This window comes from Chlorocebus sabaeus, chromosome 16, assembly GCF_047675955.1.
Source record: "Chlorocebus sabaeus isolate Y175 chromosome 16, mChlSab1.0.hap1, whole genome shotgun sequence".
NCBI classification, from domain to species: Eukaryota; Metazoa; Chordata; class Mammalia; order Primates; family Cercopithecidae; genus Chlorocebus; species Chlorocebus sabaeus.
In genome coordinates, this window is record NC_132919.1 from 75,633,539 (window position 1) to 75,653,117 (window position 19,579).

Below are 19,579 nucleotides of genomic sequence, written 5' to 3' on the forward strand. Positions count from 1 at the left end.
GTTTTAACATATAGAATATCTCCGAAAAGACACAAGGCTCTAGGGATGCTGGTTACTCCCATGGAAGGAAACTGGGTACACCTGAGTGGGAAGAAATCCCACTGTATTCCTCTTAATACTTTCTGAATTTTGAACCATGTAAATATATGACCTATTCAAATAGTAAATATAAAAATTTAAAAAGGAATTAGCAGCCTTTACAATTAATTTTTCCAAGTTGTGAAGAGGCTTATACATCAGACCCACATGAGAGACAAGAAAGGAATTCTTCAGTGGCCTCCATTGCTATCTGAGTAAAATCAACCTTTTCGTCATGACCACCATGGCCTCAGCATACCTCCCTGACCTTCTCTAACACTCTTCTCAATCCTGATGTTTTAGTCACTCAGGCCTTTAACTCTAATCCACAAACACGTTGGGCTCTTTCCTCAGCCCACAAAGCTCCTTCTTCCCTCAGGTCTTTTTATAGGTCGGTCCTTCTTGTAATTTAGGTCTCCTATCAAATGAAGTTATCTTCAGAGGGGTCTTCCCTGACCACCCAGTCTGAAGCCACTTCCACTTCTAGCCTGTTCCTCTCATCACACTACCCTATTTTATTTTCTTCTTTATTACCACTACCTGAAATTATCTTGTTTTTATTTTTTCACTTGTCTATTGTGCTCCCTACTAGAAGTTAAGCTCAACGAGAATAGTATCCCCCTGTGCCTAGTATGGCCTAACAGGCACTCAGTAAATATTTGTTCAATGAAATTCTGGTTGAGTAACTAGACTCCTTCTCTTTTGGGATCATTTTTCCCTAATGAGTTCTAGTTAATAAATTAAAGTTTAGAAGTTGTTGAATGAATGTAGCTACAGGAATCCAGGCATACTTTTAAAACAATAAAACATTTTAAAAGGAAAACTATCAAGTCACTCCAACTTTAACAATTTATTGAGTACATTACAAAACTATACTCTTCCCTGATTAAAAATTTTTTCAAATTCAAGAAAACAGAAGAAAAGGGAAACCTACAGAGCTATGGGGGGGAGTTCCTGAATCCACAAGACATTAGTGAGAAAAGTACATTTCCCAGAGTAAGTCAATCCTGGTTACAGAAGTACCATTACAGCAGCTATCAGGAACCTAAGCTAAACTCTAAGTTATTTCAAGTTAAATTCTTTTTTTTTTTTTTTTTTTTTTTTTTTACAGAGTTTCACTCTTGTTGCCCAGGCTGGAGTGCAATGGCATGGTCTCGCTTCACTGCAACCTCCGCCTCCCGGGTTCGAGCAATTCTCCTGCCTCAGCCTCCCAAGTAGCTGGGATTACAGGCGCCCACCACCATGCCCAGGTAATTTTTGTATTTTCGGTAGAGACGAGGTTTCACCGTGTTGGTCAGGCTGGTGTCGAACTCCTGACCTCAGGTGACTCACCCACCTCAGCCTCCCAAAGTGCTGAAATTACAGGCGTGAGGCACTGCACCTTGCCTCAAGTTAAATACTACATATTACAATAAAATTCTAATATATTGATTGAGGGAAATCCTTAGCATCTACTTTTATTTGTTACATTGTTTTTGTATCTGACACTGGGTTTGATTCTGGATGTATGGAGAAAAGATAACTAACATTTATTAAATACAGATCAGTGTAAATATGTATATATGTAAAAACATGACTAGGGATATAACTAAATTTTTTCTATATCAGGCTAAGATATAGAACATATTTCTGTCATAGCCAAATATTTCTCTAATTAAGAGCTGAACTGCTTTGTAACTGTTGTATATAAGGAAAACCTAGAAACAAGTATAGTATTATGTGTTCAAGTCAATACTTGTAAGATTTTCCCAGTTTACAAGTATCTCTTAGGTAAGTATAGATTCTAAAATGATTGTGAGGATTAGATACGCACTAGTACATAAAAAGGCTATTTCTCCTTCCTCTCCTCAATCTGTGTTACAATTTTATAGAAATGCCTAGCCAGTAAGGCTCATCTAGATAGATCAAGTCAAGCTGAAGATAAGAAGGTACATGACTCTCAAGTCACTAAACCCAATAGGATAACAACAGAATGCTCCGACTCCCAAGCCTCGGTGTGTGCTGGCAGTTTACAGGCTTACTGCTCTTCTTTCAGGTTATAAATAACTACAAACCGTCCTTGTCCCCAAGGAGACCTTAGCAGCCAACTCAAAGGTTAAAATATGGAATAATCCTCACTTTGGATGCAACTTTTCCAGACAGCAAAAAAATCAAAAAAGCAGAAAATGTAATGCCAAGTTAGGTTAGGGCAAGGGGATCATTCCCTTGGCCTAGAAACTATCCACTATGTAACAGTTATTGATATAAACATGTTAGCATAATTATCTACCCCAAAAATATGTCCAGGAAGAATGCAATGGATCTCTGCTCCAAATGCTGAAGTTTGTCTTAGAAAGGGGCAGATGCCACTCAACCACCTTGCAGGAGTGCAACTCCCTGGACCTTAAAAAGACTTCTTGAATTTTTGTTTTGCTTTTAATTTAGGCACAAAGGACTACTGAGCTAAACACATCCACATAACAACATCAGAGGAAAAAAATTCCTCTGTCTCCATTTGGATGGAGGATCCAGCAGAATAATGGCCGCAACAAGCACAGGTTTCACAAGATCTGGGTTAATACCATCAGGTGACATGCTGCTGTTGTTAATTACAGAACCCCTGCTAGGAAGAAAAACTCCTCCAGCTGCTTTAAAAAAAAAAGAAAAGAAAATAGGGTTCCGCAGATTAGACTTTTCCACACTGGGAAATACCTGAAATGGAAGGACAGGAATCCGGATCAGGAAACAAACCTGATTACAAGGGGTTATTTCACTTCAAAGTGGGTCTCAGTTCCAAAAGAGAACATCTTTAGAAATGAAGTCAGAAAGGCAAACGCAAACAATCAACAACCTCGCCATTCTCACAAATTAGAATCATGTGTTGATTCCACTAAATGTCTTGGGGACAAATCTCTAGGGCCACAAAGAGTGAACTTGGGAAAGATGAAGATTTTAATACATCCCACATGTTATAAAAGATGCCTCCTCTAGGTTGAGAAAATTTACTTATTCTAAAAAAGAGCTGAAAAAAGAATCAGAAAACGAGGAAGCAGGGAAAAGCCCTATGGTAAGAAGATTCCATTTATTACATAGGTTAATATTCTCATGGCTATTTTCCAATTTGAGAGGTTATGGTCTTTCACCCACTCCCCTCAATGATGACTATGAAGAACCTTATAAAATCTAAACAGTAAACAGATGAAAGGGCTGGCCCTAATACTATTTAAGCATGTCCAATCTGCAAGGAATTCAAAAACAGAAGGGTCATTTCATGAAACAAATAGAGCTTATATAACCCCACAGAGTCCCCTGGTTTTTATAGAAGCCAAATTCAACAGGCAGTTCTCTTTGGCCATCTATACTTCAGCCAAGTCATTTAAAAATATTTCTTGCTAACATGATGCGGCTATGGAAGGGACCCAAGGAATGGATTTCAAAGGAGAAAGTCTAATTAGTCGTAGGGCATACATTTTGAAATAAGTTCATTAACTTGGAAACTGAAAAGGCCCACCTGCTCCAGAGGATTTGGTCTCCTACAAGGGCAACCAATTATGTTCAGCATTAACTATTACTATCCAGCAGTAAAGAATTCAGTATTCCCATGAGATACTTTTCTTCCTGAAAGGCACCTAGACCTCCTTCCAACTATAAAAGAGAAGAGAGGTGTATGTATGTTTTTAATCTTCTCCTTTACAGTCTTAACTAAAAAAACCTAACTACTATTTACATGGACCATGTGCCTTACTTGGAAACAATCTGCAGAAAATAAATTCCCTCCTCTAACATTATTAAAAATAAGCAAAATTATATGTTAATGTTACAGTTCTAAGTAAATGAAATGGAACAAAGGATGGGCAGGAATTTCTCAGTTTTAAGTGTTCATTCCAAAATTCATGACTCAAGGAAAAAGTAAAACCACACAGGCAGACAAAATAGGGAAATTTAGACAGAATGTCTGTCTTAACAGAATTTCCTGGCTCCTGATGATGTGTGTCAGAATTTAAAAGATTAAAATGCAATAACACCTATTTAACCCAACATAACTCTGACAAAACATACACAAGCTTTGGAGGCCAAAATCTCATACTACAAAGTAAAAGTTTTAAGATGTTACACAAAATGGTGGAGAGTTTTTTTCTGTAAGTTACACAGAGAGATAAGAGCTCCAAGGTAAAACACACAGAGGCAATTTTTTCAAAATCAAACTCCTTTTCTAAAGTAAAATGAAGCCTACAAATTTCTTTAAGGTATCTCTCTTTTTTTTTTTTTTTTTTTTTTTTTTGAGACGGAGTCTTGCTCTGTCACCTAGGCTGGAGTGCAGTGGTGTGATCTCAGCTCCCTGCAACTTCTGCCTCCTGGGTTCAAGCAATTGTCCCACCTCAGCCTCCCGAGTAGCTGGGATTACAGGCATGTGCCACCACGCCTGGCTAATTTTTGTATTTTTAGTAGAGACGGGGTTTCTCCATGTTGGCCAGGCTGGTCTCAAACTCCTGGCCTCAAGTGATCCACCTGCCTAGGCCTCTCAAAGTGCTGGGATTATAGGCATGAGTCACCGCACCTGGCCCCAACTATCTCTTTTCATAAACTGTAATTCTAATTTCCCTGAAGGTCTTTTATGTTTTTGGGTTTTGTTTGTTTGTTTGTTTTTTAGATAAGGTCTTGCTCTGTCGCCCAGGCTGGAATGCAGTGGCACAATTATGGCTCACTGTAGCCTAGACCTCCTGAGCTCAAATTATCCTCCACCTCAGTCTCTTGAGTAGTTGGAACTATAGGCATGTGCCACCACACCTGGCTAATTTTTGTATTTTTTGTAGAGATGGGTTTTTACCATGTTGGCCAGAATGGTCTTGAACTCCTGAGCTCAAGCAATCTTCCTGCCTCAGCCTCCCAAAGTGCTGGGATTACAGGCATGAGTCACCATGCCCAGCATTCCTGAGGAACTTTTCTAGGGAGAAAAATAATCTGACTCTAAGGTTTCCATATCATATATTATCAACCACTGATTAAAACTTTAAATTCAAATATCATTTCTCCCCTTACCATTATTGTAAAGTCTTATCCTATATCTAGAAATCACCAGAGAAGATCAGAATAAATAGTTCTGGTTTACTCCAGGTAAGAATATTTAAAATAAAACTTTTTTTGAAGTCACTTATGAAAAATGTTTATTTAACACTGTAATAATTCTTATTTTAAAAAGAAAATCTTACATGCTTACCTTATATGACTTTAACTTTTTAACTTTATCTATCATTTGCACTAAAATGAAACAGTAGATTGTACTCAAGAGGTGTATTTTTAAAAGTCATGGTAAATGTTTTTATGCATTTCATTCTGCTTTTTCCCTCATGATTAAACTATATTTAAAATAAAACTATGTAAAAACTCACCAAGTTAAGTCAGTAGGAAAACTCTAATTTGTCTTGTCTAACAGGAAATCTCTGTTGGAAATAGAGAATATGAATCAGACTTAACTAGATTCTGAATCTCATACAAGTCTCTACTTATTTTGTCTATTCCTAAAAAGGAAAAATCTCACAAAAGAAGGTGATACATTTGCAAAGAAATGACTAGTAAAAATTTACTAGTCAAAATTACCATTCTTAGGTCAAGACGGGTGGATCACTTGAGGCCAGAAGTTCGAGACCAGCCTGGCATCATGGCGAAACACTGCCTCAACTAAAAACACAAAAAATTAGCCAGGCGTGGTGGTGTGTGCCTGTAGTCCCAGTTACTTAGGAGGCTGAGGCACAAGAATTGCTTGAACCCAGTGGTGGGGGACGGGCTGGGGGCAGGGCGGGGCGGAGATTCCAGTGACCCCAAAATCATGCCACCGCAGTCCAGTCTGGGCGACAGAGTGAGACTCTCTCAAAAAAACAAACAAAAAAATTACCATTCCTTTATCTCATCACTAGCTCTGAATGCTCTATTTCTTAGTCATCTCTCAAAAAAAGATTATACTTAGAAATGGAAGTCAGAAAAATCCAAGCTGGTTCTCCTTTTTTTTGAGATACAGTCTCAGCTCTGTCAGCCAGGCTGGAGTGCAGTGGAGTGATCTCAACTCACTGCAACGGCCACCTCCCAGGTTCAAGCAATTCTCCTGCCTCAGCCTCCTGAGTAGCTGGGATTACAGGTGCCTGCCACCAGGCCTGGCTAATTTTTGTATTTTTAGTAGAGACATGATTTTGTCATGTTGGCAAGGCTGGTCTCAAACTCCTGACCTCAAGTGATTGGCCCACCTTGGCCTCCCAAATTGCTGGGATTACAGGCGTGAGCCACCGCACGCAGCCCCAGGCTAGTTCTTCTAATAAACTGACCTATGAGTGCAGCAAAAATGAAGTGACTTGTCTCGTGTCAATACCTACAAGAAAAGAGAGATCATTGTTGCCAGCTCTTTCACAAAATGCTGAAAGAATTATTACAAGTTTTAATGTAAAACACCCTTTTAAAAAAGTGCTCTATGGGTAAATTACACCAAAGCAAGATGCATTTAAACAAAGCCATGTATCCTATGGTTTCTGTTAAGAGACAAGGTCTCACTATGTTGCCCCAGCTGGAGTACAAAGGCTATTCACAGGCCTGAACACAGCGCACTATCTCACCCTCCTGAGTAGCTGGGACTATAAAGGCACACGCGACCAGGCCTGGCCCTATGGTTTTAATAAACAACTGTGACAATGAGATGCAGAATGGTGGACATTAAAGACTGGATTAATACTGATTATACAAGGGAGAGAAAGAGGTTCCTGTTGAAGACTGGAGAGATAGCCAAGCAACACCAACCTCTGATAATGCACCGTATCCTACAAAGTAGCTCAGAACAGAAACAGGGATAAGAGAAGTAGCAATGCTTCTTGGAGTCTAACATAGGCAGAAAATTCCACTGCTATATTCTCTTTTGTGAGAAAATAAAGTATTGCATAAATCATGGGTAAGTGATTCCTTAAAAATAGAATCTCGGCTGGGCACAGTGGCTCACGCCTGTAATCCCAGCACTTTCAGAGGCCGAGGCAGGCAGATCACAAGGTCAGGAGATTGAGACCAGCCTGACCAACATGGTGAAACCCCATCTGTACTAAAAATACAAAAATTAGCTGGACATGATGGTGCGTGCCTGTAGTCCCAGCTACTCGGGAGGCTGAGGCAGGAGAATCACTTGAACCCCACAGAGGTTGCAGTGAACCAAGATCGCACCACTGCACTCCAACCTGGCAACAGAGCAAGACTCCGTTTCAAAAAAAAAAAAAAGAGTCTCTTTCTGAAAATATAAGCACCAACTTTAACTAGTACATTGGTACAAATAAGATTCTCTTAGACTATATAATAGCTTTTGGTAAACAAAGTCCAGTTACTATCAGTGATCAAATAGCCATCACCAAAAACTGTGCTAAATGACTGATGCTAAAACAGGGCAGTCTTAATCAGACACCATAAAATAAATTCACTTGTGGTCAGGAGTTCGAGACCAGCCTGGCTAACACAGTAAAACCCCGTCTCTACTAAAAATACAAAAATTAGCCAGGCATGGTGATGGGCACCTGTAATCCCAGCTACTTGGGAGGCTGAGACTGGAGAATCGCTTGAACCTGGGAGGCGGAGGTTGCAGTGAGCAGAGACTGTGCCAACAATCCCACGTAGTTCAGTTAATAGTAGCAGGAGTCAGGCTGAATTCATGCAACAAATATTTACTGAGTACCAACTGCAGGGCATTCTTTGCGACACAGTGGTAAAAGAGACAGACAAGGTTCCTGACCCTCTGAGGATAGAAAGATAGAATGCCTTTAAGGCAGAAGATATCAACCAACTCTTAACAAACGAAAATGAATAGCTATGATTCTTAAAGCAAAAACCAATACCTTTAGTCCCTTACTCTCCAATTTTTTTTTTTAAGCTTAAGGTTTAGGTTTCTCAAAATTTAAAGCATCTGACAATACTGCTAAGGGCTGAACAGGGAGACTAACATACTGTTGGTAGGAGAACAAACTGGTACCACCACTTTGGAAAATAGTTTATTATTATCTAATAAGACTAAAGATTCTACAATTCTGCTGCAAGTACATGGTCTAAAGAAACTTCTGTACATGTTCACAGCAGCATTGTTCATTAACAGCCAAAAACTAGAAACAATCCAAGTGTCTATCAACAGAATGAACACATAAAATTGTGGTATATTCATATGACAGAATGCTATATGGCAATGAAATCAAACTACAGTTCTATATAGCAACATGGATGAAAGTTATGAACATACATATTGTTAGGTTCTTCCTGAAAGAAGACATAAAAATGTAAAAATCACATAACGTATTATTCCAATTTATACAAAGTTTAAAAACAGACAAAACTAAATTATATTGTTTTAGAATGAATCCTAGGTGGTAAAATCATGAAGAAAAATAGGGATATGATTATCATACGTCAGAACAGTGGTTATTCTGAGCAATGGTATAGGTTATGATCTAGAAGTGAGACGCAGCAGGCTTCTTCCAGGTGTTGGCAATGATACATTTCTAGGTCTAACTGGTGGTTACATAGGTATTTGCCTTTTGTAATTAATCCTCATATTATACAGTCATGTTTTGTGTATTTTTCTGTTATATTTCATAATAAAAAATGTTCAGGCCAGGCATGGTGGCTCACGCCTGTAATTCCAGCACTTTAGGAGGCTGAGGAGGGTGGATCGCTTGAGATCAGGAGTTCAAGACCAGCCTGGCCAAGGTGATGAAACACCATCTCTACTAAAAATACAAAAAAAATTAGCAGGACATGGTGGCACACACCTGTAATCCCAGCTACTTGGGAAGCTGAGGTGGGAGGATCACTTGAACCTAGGAGGCAGAGGTTGCAGTGAGTCAAGATGGTGCCATTACACTCCAGCCTGGACGACAGAGTGAGACTCCGTCTCAAAAAAAAAAAAAAAGTTCAAAGCATACATGATTAAAATAACCTAATAGAGTAGATCTCTAGCCTCCAATAATATATAAGTGTGAGTACATCTTGCACATAATACAGTTTTTTTTTTAAAAAAAGATAATTTAGGATGAGAAGTCAGTAATAAAACAAGGCCACCCAGGAATAAATACCTATAGGCAGGATTTTCTATTATTTTCTTTGAATTTAAATGCCATACTTAAGATCTATATTTCAGGGAAATTTTCTGTACTAATATAAAGGTTTAAATCTACATATGACTACCACCAGGAACCATGAGTTAATCCCCAAATTATTTTGAGACAAAATCTTCTGAAAAAGCAAAGCCAAGACACAAGTATTTTTTGATGTTACTAGTTTAATCATGGCCTCTGATGGAACCTCCAGTAAAATCCCAACTCCCTCTGAGTGAAAGCCTTACAATGGCCAAAAGGGTCCTGCACAATCTGGACTTGATTACCTCTCTGGCCTCATTTCCAACTACGTTTTCCTGATCTCACTATGTACCAGCTACACTGCCCTTTTTTGTTTTGGTTCCTCAGAATAGGCCCATTCCTGCCTTGGGGCTTTGCACGTGTCATTTTCTGTCTGAATAAATCTTCCCCTCGATGTTCTCAGGGCACACTCCACCATTGCTAAGACTTTCCTTGTCACCATCTCTGTGAGGTCTTCCCTGACACCCTTAAAAATGAATTCCTGGCTGGGCGTGGTGGCTCATGCCTGTAATACCAGCACTTTGATCCACCCGAAGTGGGTGGATCACTTGAGGTCAGGGGTTCAAGACCAGCCTGGCCAACACGATGAAACCCCATCTCTATTAAAAACACAAAAATCAGCCGGGTGTAGTGGCACACACCTGTAGTCCCAGCTACTCAGGAGGCTGAGGCAGGAGAATCGCTTGAACCTGGGAGGCAGAGGTGGCAGTGAGCCGAGATTGCATCACTACACTCCAGGCTGGATGACAGAGCAAGACTCTGTCTGGGAAAAAAAAAAAAAAAGCAATTCCCTCCCTTAACAGCCACAATCCTATTCCTGCTTCATCATTTTTTTTCTATAGCACATAAAGTCATCTACCATCCTGTATCTTTTTACAATCTGTCTTCTCTAACTGGAAAATAAGCTCTACCAAGGCAGGTTCTTGTCTGTTTTGCTGCTGCACCCAGACAGTGTCTGGCACATGGAAGGCTACAAATACTTATTTAATAAATGACTGAATTAATGTTTTCTTTTAGATTCCCCTGCTTGAAAGATTAGACAGTAACTCTATACAAAAAAAAAAAAAAAAAAACCCAGAATGTTTCCCCCTTCTGTATGTCAAATTAACAAAGTTTATTCTACTAACAAGTTTCAGGTTTATGCACTTACTACTAATGAGTCAGAAGATTAAGACTTCTAAAAAGTTGTTACAAACATAACTTTATTTTCCCTTAACAAATGTGTAACATTGGCCAGCCACAGTGGCTCATGCCTATCATCCCAGAACTTTGGGAGGCCAAGATGGGTGGATCACCTGAGGTCAGGAGTTTGAGACCAGTCTGGCCAATATGGTGAAACCCTGTCTCTACCAAAAAATACAAAAATTAGCCTGGTGTGGTGGTGGGCACCTATAGTGCCAGCTACTAGTCAAGAAGCTGAGGCAGGAGAATCGCTTGAACCTGGGAGGTAGAGGTTCCGGTGAGCCACGATGGCGCCACCGCATTCCAGCCTGGGTGACAGAGTGAGACTCCAGTTCAAAAAAAAAAAAAAAAAAAGTGTAATACCTGTTTTTAATGATAACAATGCCATTGAGGGCACAAAGAGACAAGAACTCTCATGTACTGCTGGTGCGGTGTAAATCAGCATAACTATTATGGGAATTACTTAACAATATGTAGCATAAAGACTGAGTACTTACTATATATACTATTTAAGTTTGTAAAAAGTGAGTACATTTTACTTTTATAGTCAGAAAAAAAAGTTTTTTAGAAGAAAGAATCATGCAAAAATATATATAATTTCAATAAAAAAGTTCTTCTTCACCTTGGAAGGCCAAGGCAGGCAGATCACTTGAGGTCAGGAGTTTGAGACCAGCCTGGCCAACGTGGTGAAAACCCGTCTCTACCAAAAAATACAAAAATTAGCAAAGCATGGTGGCATGCGAAGAGATTGCAGTGAGCCAAGATCATGCCACTGCACTCCAGCCTGGGTGACAGAGTGAGACTCTGTCTCAAAAAAAAGAGAAAGTTCTTTATACTGTATTTTGACTCCAACAAAAGCAATAAAGTCTTCTGTTACATATCCAGATGAAATATCTCAAGAGGGTAACTACAGTTAGAAAAATAATGGTTTTTTACTTAGGAACTAAAAAAAGTTTTATAGCAGTTTCCAGAGTGGAAGGGAAAACAAACTCTACGGTGTTAGTGTTCCACATAAGAGCACAATTTTCTTCTAAAGAAAGATTTAAGATAGGAACATTTCTCTGTAGCATAAAATGTGGGACTGATGTGACAAAGAGCAGGTAAACAATTCCATTCAAACTTGGTGACTACGATGACATAGGGAAGATAATTCACTAAACGAAATTGCCTACTGGGTGACATGACAGATACTTCTGAGTATACATATAGTGCTTATACTTTTGAAGGAATATGTCATCTATGTTAAAGTTGGCATAAGCCTAGATCCAAAGGTTACTTTCCAACCACAATACTTATTACCTGAACCAAACCCTAAGACAAGAACAGATCTGAGATAAAATACACAGGCATCTGATATACTAGTTCTATTTATTACTCTGATTTCTATTTGAAGGTCTCATTGGTTGTCTTTAAAAAAATTCAGCACATAAATTCTCAAATTCTTAAAGATAGTTGATATATTCATGAGACAGGTGGCTGCCCAAACTAGTTGTTAAGAAAGGAAGTCCTACTCAAACGCTTGCAGCAGGCAGAGTGTGTTATTAGAGAAGAGTAACAGTTTTCATTTGTAACACTTCAGGATTCCAAGTGCTCAAAGCTCTGAATAGGAGCCAGGTTTAAAGGGTGAAAAAACATAGAGCATAAAAATTAAAAATATACTCAACCTCACAATAATGAATAAGGCACAGTGGATTAAAGACTCCAGAAAAAATTTATAAATGAAAATCATTGGTAATTGAAACATATGGTCCTTGAACAAAATTTAAATGTAATAATTCTAATCAAATATCAAGGTGAAGACATATTTTTTAAATGCTTCCTTTGGCTAAGAATGCTTCAAGAAACCCTTCTATAAATATCAACTATGTCTGGATCACACTGAACTTAGAGAGTAACATAAGAAGAACATGAACTGGATTGGAGATCACTAAATAGTCCCACACTCAGTAGGGAGAAAATATTCTAGAAGGCTGGGCATGGTGGCTCACGCCTGTAATCTCAGCACTTTGGGAGGCCCAGGTGGGCAGATCACCTGAGGTCAGCAGTTCAAGACCAGCCTGGCCAACATGGTGAAACCCCATCTCTACAAAAACACAAAAATTAGCCAGACATAATGTCGGGTGCCTGTAATCCCAGCTACTTGGGAGGCTGAGGCAGAAGAATCACTTGAACCTTGGAGGCGGAGGTTGTAGTGAGCTGAGATCGCGCCACTTGCACTCCAGCCTGGGCGAAAGAGCAAGAATCCGTCTCAAGAAAAAAAAAAAGAAAGAAAGAAGGTATTCTAGGAGTTAAAAAGTAGTAAAAGAAAGCTTATAAGGAGAATAAAAGGTGAGCAGTAACTGAAATTTATTTAAAAACACCTAATAACATGAGACAACAGAAATGCAAAATATTAAAATGCAAGCTGGCCAGGTGCTGTGGCTCACACCTGTAATCCCAACACTTTGGGAGGCCAAGGCAGGAGGATCACATGAGCTCAGGAGTTCAAGACCAGCCTAGGCAACAGTGAGACCCTGTCGCTAAAAAAATTAATTAAATTAAAATAAAATGTGAAGTTGCCAAATTTATCAGATTCCAAAAAGAATCCAGAAGGAAAGAAAATTTCAGAGCCTCTCATTCTCTGATAAAAGAAGACCATTATTCCAAAGTATGGAAGGTTTTCCTCATCCCTCTCCCTCCCTCAAATAATGACTATAAATACCAAAGTGTTGGACGCAGTGGGAGAACTCAAATAATAGGATAGTTTAGGACAAAATCAAACCATTGAAACAAAAGAAGAGGAGAAGGAGGAAGAAGAAGATGATGAGGAGGACAAAGACCAGAAAAGATATGTACAAAGTTGTTCACTGGTTGTCTGTAATGTAATGGGGGAAAAAAGGAAAACAATTTAAATATCCATCAAAGGGACTGTGGAGAACCTGTGAAATATTCATACTGTATAATAAAAACAAAATAGCTAAAATGGGAGACCTAGATCTGAATCTACCAACATGTACAGATTTTGGAAAACAAGAATGAAAACAAGACTGCTGCAGAACTTTTATATATATATATATATATATATATATATATATATAAACACACACACATACATACGCACATATGTACTCACACGTATATAATTTATTGTCTAAAAATTAAGCACATAAAGCAATACATTTTCATACATACACACATACATACACATCTACATTGCACTGGAATGATACACGCTAAATTCACGGTAACAGGTGGTCTCTGGTAGTGAAGGATGGAAACAGAACAGAAAGTATAAATAAATAAAACTTTAGCTGACAGTGTCACAGTCTCTTTTTGTTTGGCTTTTTCTTTCTTTAAGCTTTTCAAATCTATGAATTCAGGAAAAATGGTAAATTAGAAAAGCTAAAGATTGCTTAAAGACTTGTGATACAGAAAAAAAAGCTAAATAGCTCAAAGCAATATTTTAAATAGATACTAATGCAGCCTAAATCAAACCAAAAAGAGCCAATGAATTCAGTCCAGATCATCTCACTAATGAAAATCCTGTGTTGGTAAATATTTTTTCTATAGCTGATGGGAATTATACAGCACTGGGGTTCCTTAAGCAGCGAAACTAAAGGGACTGACTTTATATATGTCAATAAGAAAGCACATCTTTTTCTTTCTTCCTTTTTTTTGAGACGGGGTCTCCCTCTGTCACCCAGCTGGAGTACAGAGGCTCAATCTCTGCTCACGGCAATCTCTGCCTCCTGGGTTCAAGCAATTCTCCTGCCTCAGCCTCCTGAGTAGCTGGGATTACAGGTGCGCACCACCACACCCGGCTAATTTTTTTTGTTTTTAGTAGAAATGGTGTTTCAGCATGTTGGTGAGGCGGGTCTCAAACTCCTGACGTCTGTGATCTGCCCACCTCAGCCTCCCAAAGTGCTGGGATTACAGGGTTGAGTCACCGTGCCCAGCCAGAAAGCACATCTTAAATAAAAATAACGTTCATAGTAATCCAACATATCTTCATTGAGACCATAAATCCTTATATTTTGCCTTAATTTTATTCCTCTAAGAACCAATCTCTCTTTTAATCATCTCAAATTTCAGTACCTGAAACTCAAAGACAGATTATAAAAACAACACTTGAGGCTTTTTTGCCTTCTTGAATTGACTTAAGCTTTTTTTCCTTCTTTCAAATATGTTTTTCCTCCTTCTTCCTTGACTTTTCCCATCTCCAACCTGTTTTTTTTTTTTTTTTCCTTCCATTCTCTCACCAACAGTTGCTTTCAACTGCTAGCAAGCCTCTGGCATATTTATATTTTTCACTTCTTAAAGGAAAAGATGCTCCCACTCCACAGCCCAAACATCAAATAAAGGGGAAAAAATTTATGTAAAAAGTACTAACCATATTTTGATGCCTTTCCTTTCTGTATTATGGCTAGGAATAAAGCTCTAATTGCCAAACAAGAGAGCAAAATCAAACTTACCTGCACGTTTTATCATCTTTATAACATTTAAATTTATCCAGGGTCCTCTGTTTCACAAGTCACTTTGGTTAGGAATTATAAGGCCACTTAAAATAGGCCACTATAGTTGAGCACTATAGTCTAGTGGAAACCATAACCTCAAGATTCACAGTAGACAAACAACCTAGGCCAGGTGTGGCGGCTCATGCCTTTAATCCCAGCACTCCAGGAGGCCAAGGTGAGCACATCACTTGAGGTCAGGAGTTCCAAACCAACCTGGCCAACATGGTGAAACCTTGTCTCTACTAAAAATACAAAAATTAGCCCGGCATGATGGGGCAAGCCTGTAATCCCAGCTACTTGGGAGGCGGAGGCCACAGTGAGCCAAGATCACGCCACCGCACTCCAGCCTGGGCGACAGTGAGACTCTGTCTCAAAAAAAAAAAGAAAGAAAAAAAGAGAGAGAGAAGCAACGTGTGCATTTCCACCCCCATCCTCCTTTAAAAGGATTTCCAAGGTCCTTTCCAGTTAAATGCTTTAAGCTATATAACCACTCCCTCATAAGCAGTATTCAATGTTTCACAGTCTTCAAAGTACTCTGACATTTATGATCTTATTTGGGATTTTCAACAGCTCTGTGAGGCACACAGAGCAAGCAAGTATTTTACAAATAAGGGAACAGAAGCTCAGAGTTCCAATTTGCTGTGGTCACATGGCTATTAATGGGCTTGAGTTCAGAACACAAAGTCTTTTAACTCCTAAACCAACACTTTGCAATTCCTTTGGGGTGACTCTTAGATCAGGTATGGTCTTTTATTCAACACGTAGGAACGGGAAAAATACCTGAGAAAGATACTTACATTCCCTAGCTTTCAGTTCCAATTTCATTTTCAAGTGGCAACTCAGTATGAATGTATGTTCTTTTGGCAGGGCAAGGTGACTCATGCCTGTAATTTCAGCACTTTGGGAGGCCAAGGCGGGCACATTGCCTGAGCTCAGGAGTTGCAGACCACCCTGGGCAACATGGTGGAACCCTGTCTCTACTAAAAAATACAAAAAAAAAAAATTTGCCAGGTGTGGTGGTACATGCCTGTAGTCCCAGCTACTCGGAAGGCTGAGGCTGGAAAATCACTTCAGCCCAGGAGGCAGAGAGGTTACAGAGAGCCGAGATCATGCCACTGCACTCCAGCTTGGGCTACAGAGTGAGACATCGTCTTAAAAAAAAAAAAAGTACATTATTTTGTTCTAATGAATCTGGAGCACCATTATTAATGGAGACCTCAACAAATCATTAATGGGTTCATATCTACTTCCACGACTGGATCCTGGGAACGAATCTTATGTTGTAATTATTTTTATTATTTTTAAAATTTTTTTATTTCTTGAGATGGAGACAGAGTCTTGCTCTGTCACCCAGGCTGGAGTGCAGTGGCGCAATCTCGGCTCACTGCAACCTCCGCCTCCCAGGTTCAAGCAATTCTCCTACCTCAGTCTCCCAAGTAGCTGGGATTACAGGGGTACGCCACCACGCCCAGCTAATTTCTGTATTTTTAGTAGAGATGGGGTTTCACGATGTTGGCCAGGCTGGTCTCAAACTCCTGACCTCAAGTAATTCACCTGCCTTGGCCTCCCAAAGTGCTAGGATTATAGGTGTGAGCCACTGTGCCTGGCCCTCCTATGTTGTAATTATTTCAGAATGACTTTTCATGCTTTAGCACCTGGTCATCAATTTTTTCAAATAAAATATCTATTGTTTTAACATGCCAGAGTAATTTTTCTAGTCTAAGTTTTCAAGAAACCAGTGTCTTTCTCCACAGCTAACTTCCTCTCCTTCACCACAAGCTTACAGAATTAAAAAGCACAATTTTTACCATTCTTTAATTATACTCATTTCAGGTGTCTAACATGACTAAAATACTAACTCGCACCTCTTCGACTCAATTGCTTAAGCTAAAAACCCTATCTTTTCCTATCCTCTTTATCAGGAAGTCCTGTCAGCTGTCCTGCTTCTCAATGTATTCCATATTTATCCATTTCCGTCCAAGCCAGAGTTTTCTCACCTGAATAGCTACTGGTTTCTAATCGATCTCCCAGCTTCCTCTGTAGCCCAATTTATGTATTCTTTACATGATAGCCATAGTGGGCTTTTAAAATGTAAATCCAGATATTGCTCCTTCACTTAACCACACTTAGAATTCCAGCTCTTTATCTGAACCTACAGAGTCCTATAAGAGCTGGCCCATTATACCAAATTCATCACCTACCACTCTCCCTTATCACTAACTTTACTCCAAAAACACTGGGTTTTCTCTCTACAAACAAGCCAAGATTGTTTCCATCTTAGGGCCTTTGCATTTTTCCCTCAGGCTGGAAGAAACTTCTTCCAGATATTCACATTGCTTCTTGTTACTTAGGTCTTCTCTGACCACAGCCAAAAGCAGTAGCTCTACGCCTACACCTGCTATGAATTTGTTTCATGTGACTTAATCCTCTACACTGTCTACAGTCTATAGCCTGATCATTCAGGTGCACTTATAATAATCACATGTGGTTCTGCAGGGCTGAGACTCAGAACCTAGACAATGGGGGCTCTCCTGAAAGAACACCCATCTCTAAGTCTGAAGCAGCCCCCTGGTCTTTTTCTTTTCAGTGCCCAACAGAGTACCTACTAAACTCTTTTTACTTTGGGTGTACAATTTTTAAACAAAGCCATACTTAATCTTAGAAAATTTTCCTATGATGTTGTTTAGGTCTCTCTTTTTAAAAATTACATCACACCTCTAGATTCTGTATTTTTTTATTTGCCTTAAAGAAATCAGCCAGGAGCGGGGGTGTCCCATTATGACTAGTCTTTTTTTTCTTTAATTGATAGAAAGTAAACTATGGGCTGGGGTGTGGTGGCTCATGCCTGTAATCCCAGCACTTTGGAAACCAAGGCGAGCGGATCACCTGAGGTCAGGAGTTTGAGACCAGCCTGGCCGACATGGTGAAACCCCATCTCTACTAAAAATACAAAAATTAGCTGGGCATGGTGGCGCATGCCTGTAATCCCAGCTACTCGGGAGGCTGAGGCAGGAGAATCGCTTAAACTGGGAGGCGGAGATTGCAGTGAGCTAAGATTGAGCCATTCCACTCCAGCCTGGGCAACAAGAGCGAACTCAGTCTCAGAAAAAAAAGAAAAAGAGGCCAGGCATGATGGTGAATGCCTGTAGTCCCAGCTACTTGGGAGGCTGAGGCAGGAGAATTGCTTGAAACCGGGAGGTGGAGGTTGTGGCGAGCCAAGCTCGTGCCACTGCACTCCAGCCTAGGCAACAGAGCAAGACTCTGCCTCAATAATAATAATAATAATAATTAATAAATAAGCAGAAAAACAAAAAGTAGAGATATGAGTATTTCTGGAGATGAAGATCTAAATAATACCAGCAATTTTAACAAATGCCTTATACAGTGATAGTAAAAATTGACGAAACTTGCTAATACTAAATTTTTCCAGAGTAAAGGACTAAGCTGATTTGAATAAACTGATGGAAATTATTAACACTCTTTGTGGGCGAGAAGTTTGTACCCAGAACATCCTGCATTGTGCCTAGCACAGAGAAGGTGCTTCACAAGAAAAGTCTGGTGAATAAAGGAATAAAATAGCTCTGGAGATATAAAAGGACTTAATAATATCCAGTCAAATGATTTCATTTTACAGATCAAGGAACTGAACCCCAAAGCAGCTTAGTGGCTTGCCCAATGTGATAATAATACACAGGAAGCCAGCAGCAGAGTTCGGAACAGTACCTAGCTACTAGCTATCATACTATCTCCTCACAGTTATGTGGGGAAAAAAGAGATGTTGGGCTCAAGAATTTCAGTATGGGTAAATGAAAGATAAAAGACTGGTGAAAAATAATCAGACTGTAATTCAGGACACTGGGTCCAATAATGATTGACAAATTGGAATAGCACAAGAAAGATATTGGTGAGGCACTATAGTTACCCATTAAGTAGGGTCCAAATGGGCTACCAAATTCTCTCCATTATCAGAAAGGATACTAGAAACAAAAGTAGAAAACACACACAAAATTGCCTTCCCTCAACCTAGCTTTCCAGTCTTGTCTAATGTGACTGTTCAAATTAAGTCAACTGTCAAGCTATTCAATTCCACTGCTCAGTCTATATTCACAACAAAATTAAAGTGGCTATACAAACTCGATTCCTCCCAAGGATATGGAGTTACAAAGATAAATTTGCAACTCTATTTGTTCCTGGCTCCTATAACCTTTTCTTATTTTCAATTCAACCAAACCTTTACTGATTAAAACAGCACAGACATAATTTGACTGATTCTTAAGATGTGAAAGGTATCTTTATTTCTTGAATAAAAGCAAAGAGTCATCCTATCGTCTTAATCAAATTAGTATCAAATATTTAGAGTACCCATTTTGTGATAGGCCTATGGATCATTTAAATTTTGGAAGAATAGGCCCGGTACTGTGGCTCATGCCTGTAATCCCAACACTTTGGTGGATCACTTGAGGTCAGGAGTTCCAGACCAGCCTGGCCAACATGGTGAAACCCTATCTCCACTAAAAATACAAAAATTAGTCAGGCGTGGTGGTGGGCGCCTGTAATCCCAGCTACTCAGGAGTCTGAGGCATGAAAATTGCCTGAACCCAGGAGGCGAAGGTTGCAATGAGCCAAGATCGTGCCATTCATTGCACTCCAGCCTGGGCGACAGAGTGACACTCTCAAAAAAAAAAAAAAAAAAAAATTGGA

At 39.4% G+C, this 19,579-nt stretch overlaps 1 protein-coding gene across 3 annotated transcripts in view; it reads right to left on the reverse strand.

Annotated features, from left to right (window-relative positions):
- Positions 1-19,579, reverse strand: part of SPOP (speckle type BTB/POZ protein) — an 83,060-nt gene that overhangs the window by 33,592 nt on the left and 29,889 nt on the right. The window contains exons 2-3 of one of the 3 annotated variants that reach the window (XM_008013067.3): positions 6,375-6,418; positions 5,448-5,498 (exon numbers count right to left, since the gene is read on the reverse strand). The exons of 1 other annotated variant lie outside the window; for it this stretch is intronic. The gene's annotated coding sequence lies outside the window, so the exon portion shown is untranslated. The remainder of the gene's footprint in view (positions 1-5,447; positions 5,499-6,374; positions 6,419-19,579) is intronic. One more of the 3 variants, XM_008013068.3, reaches the window with a different exon arrangement.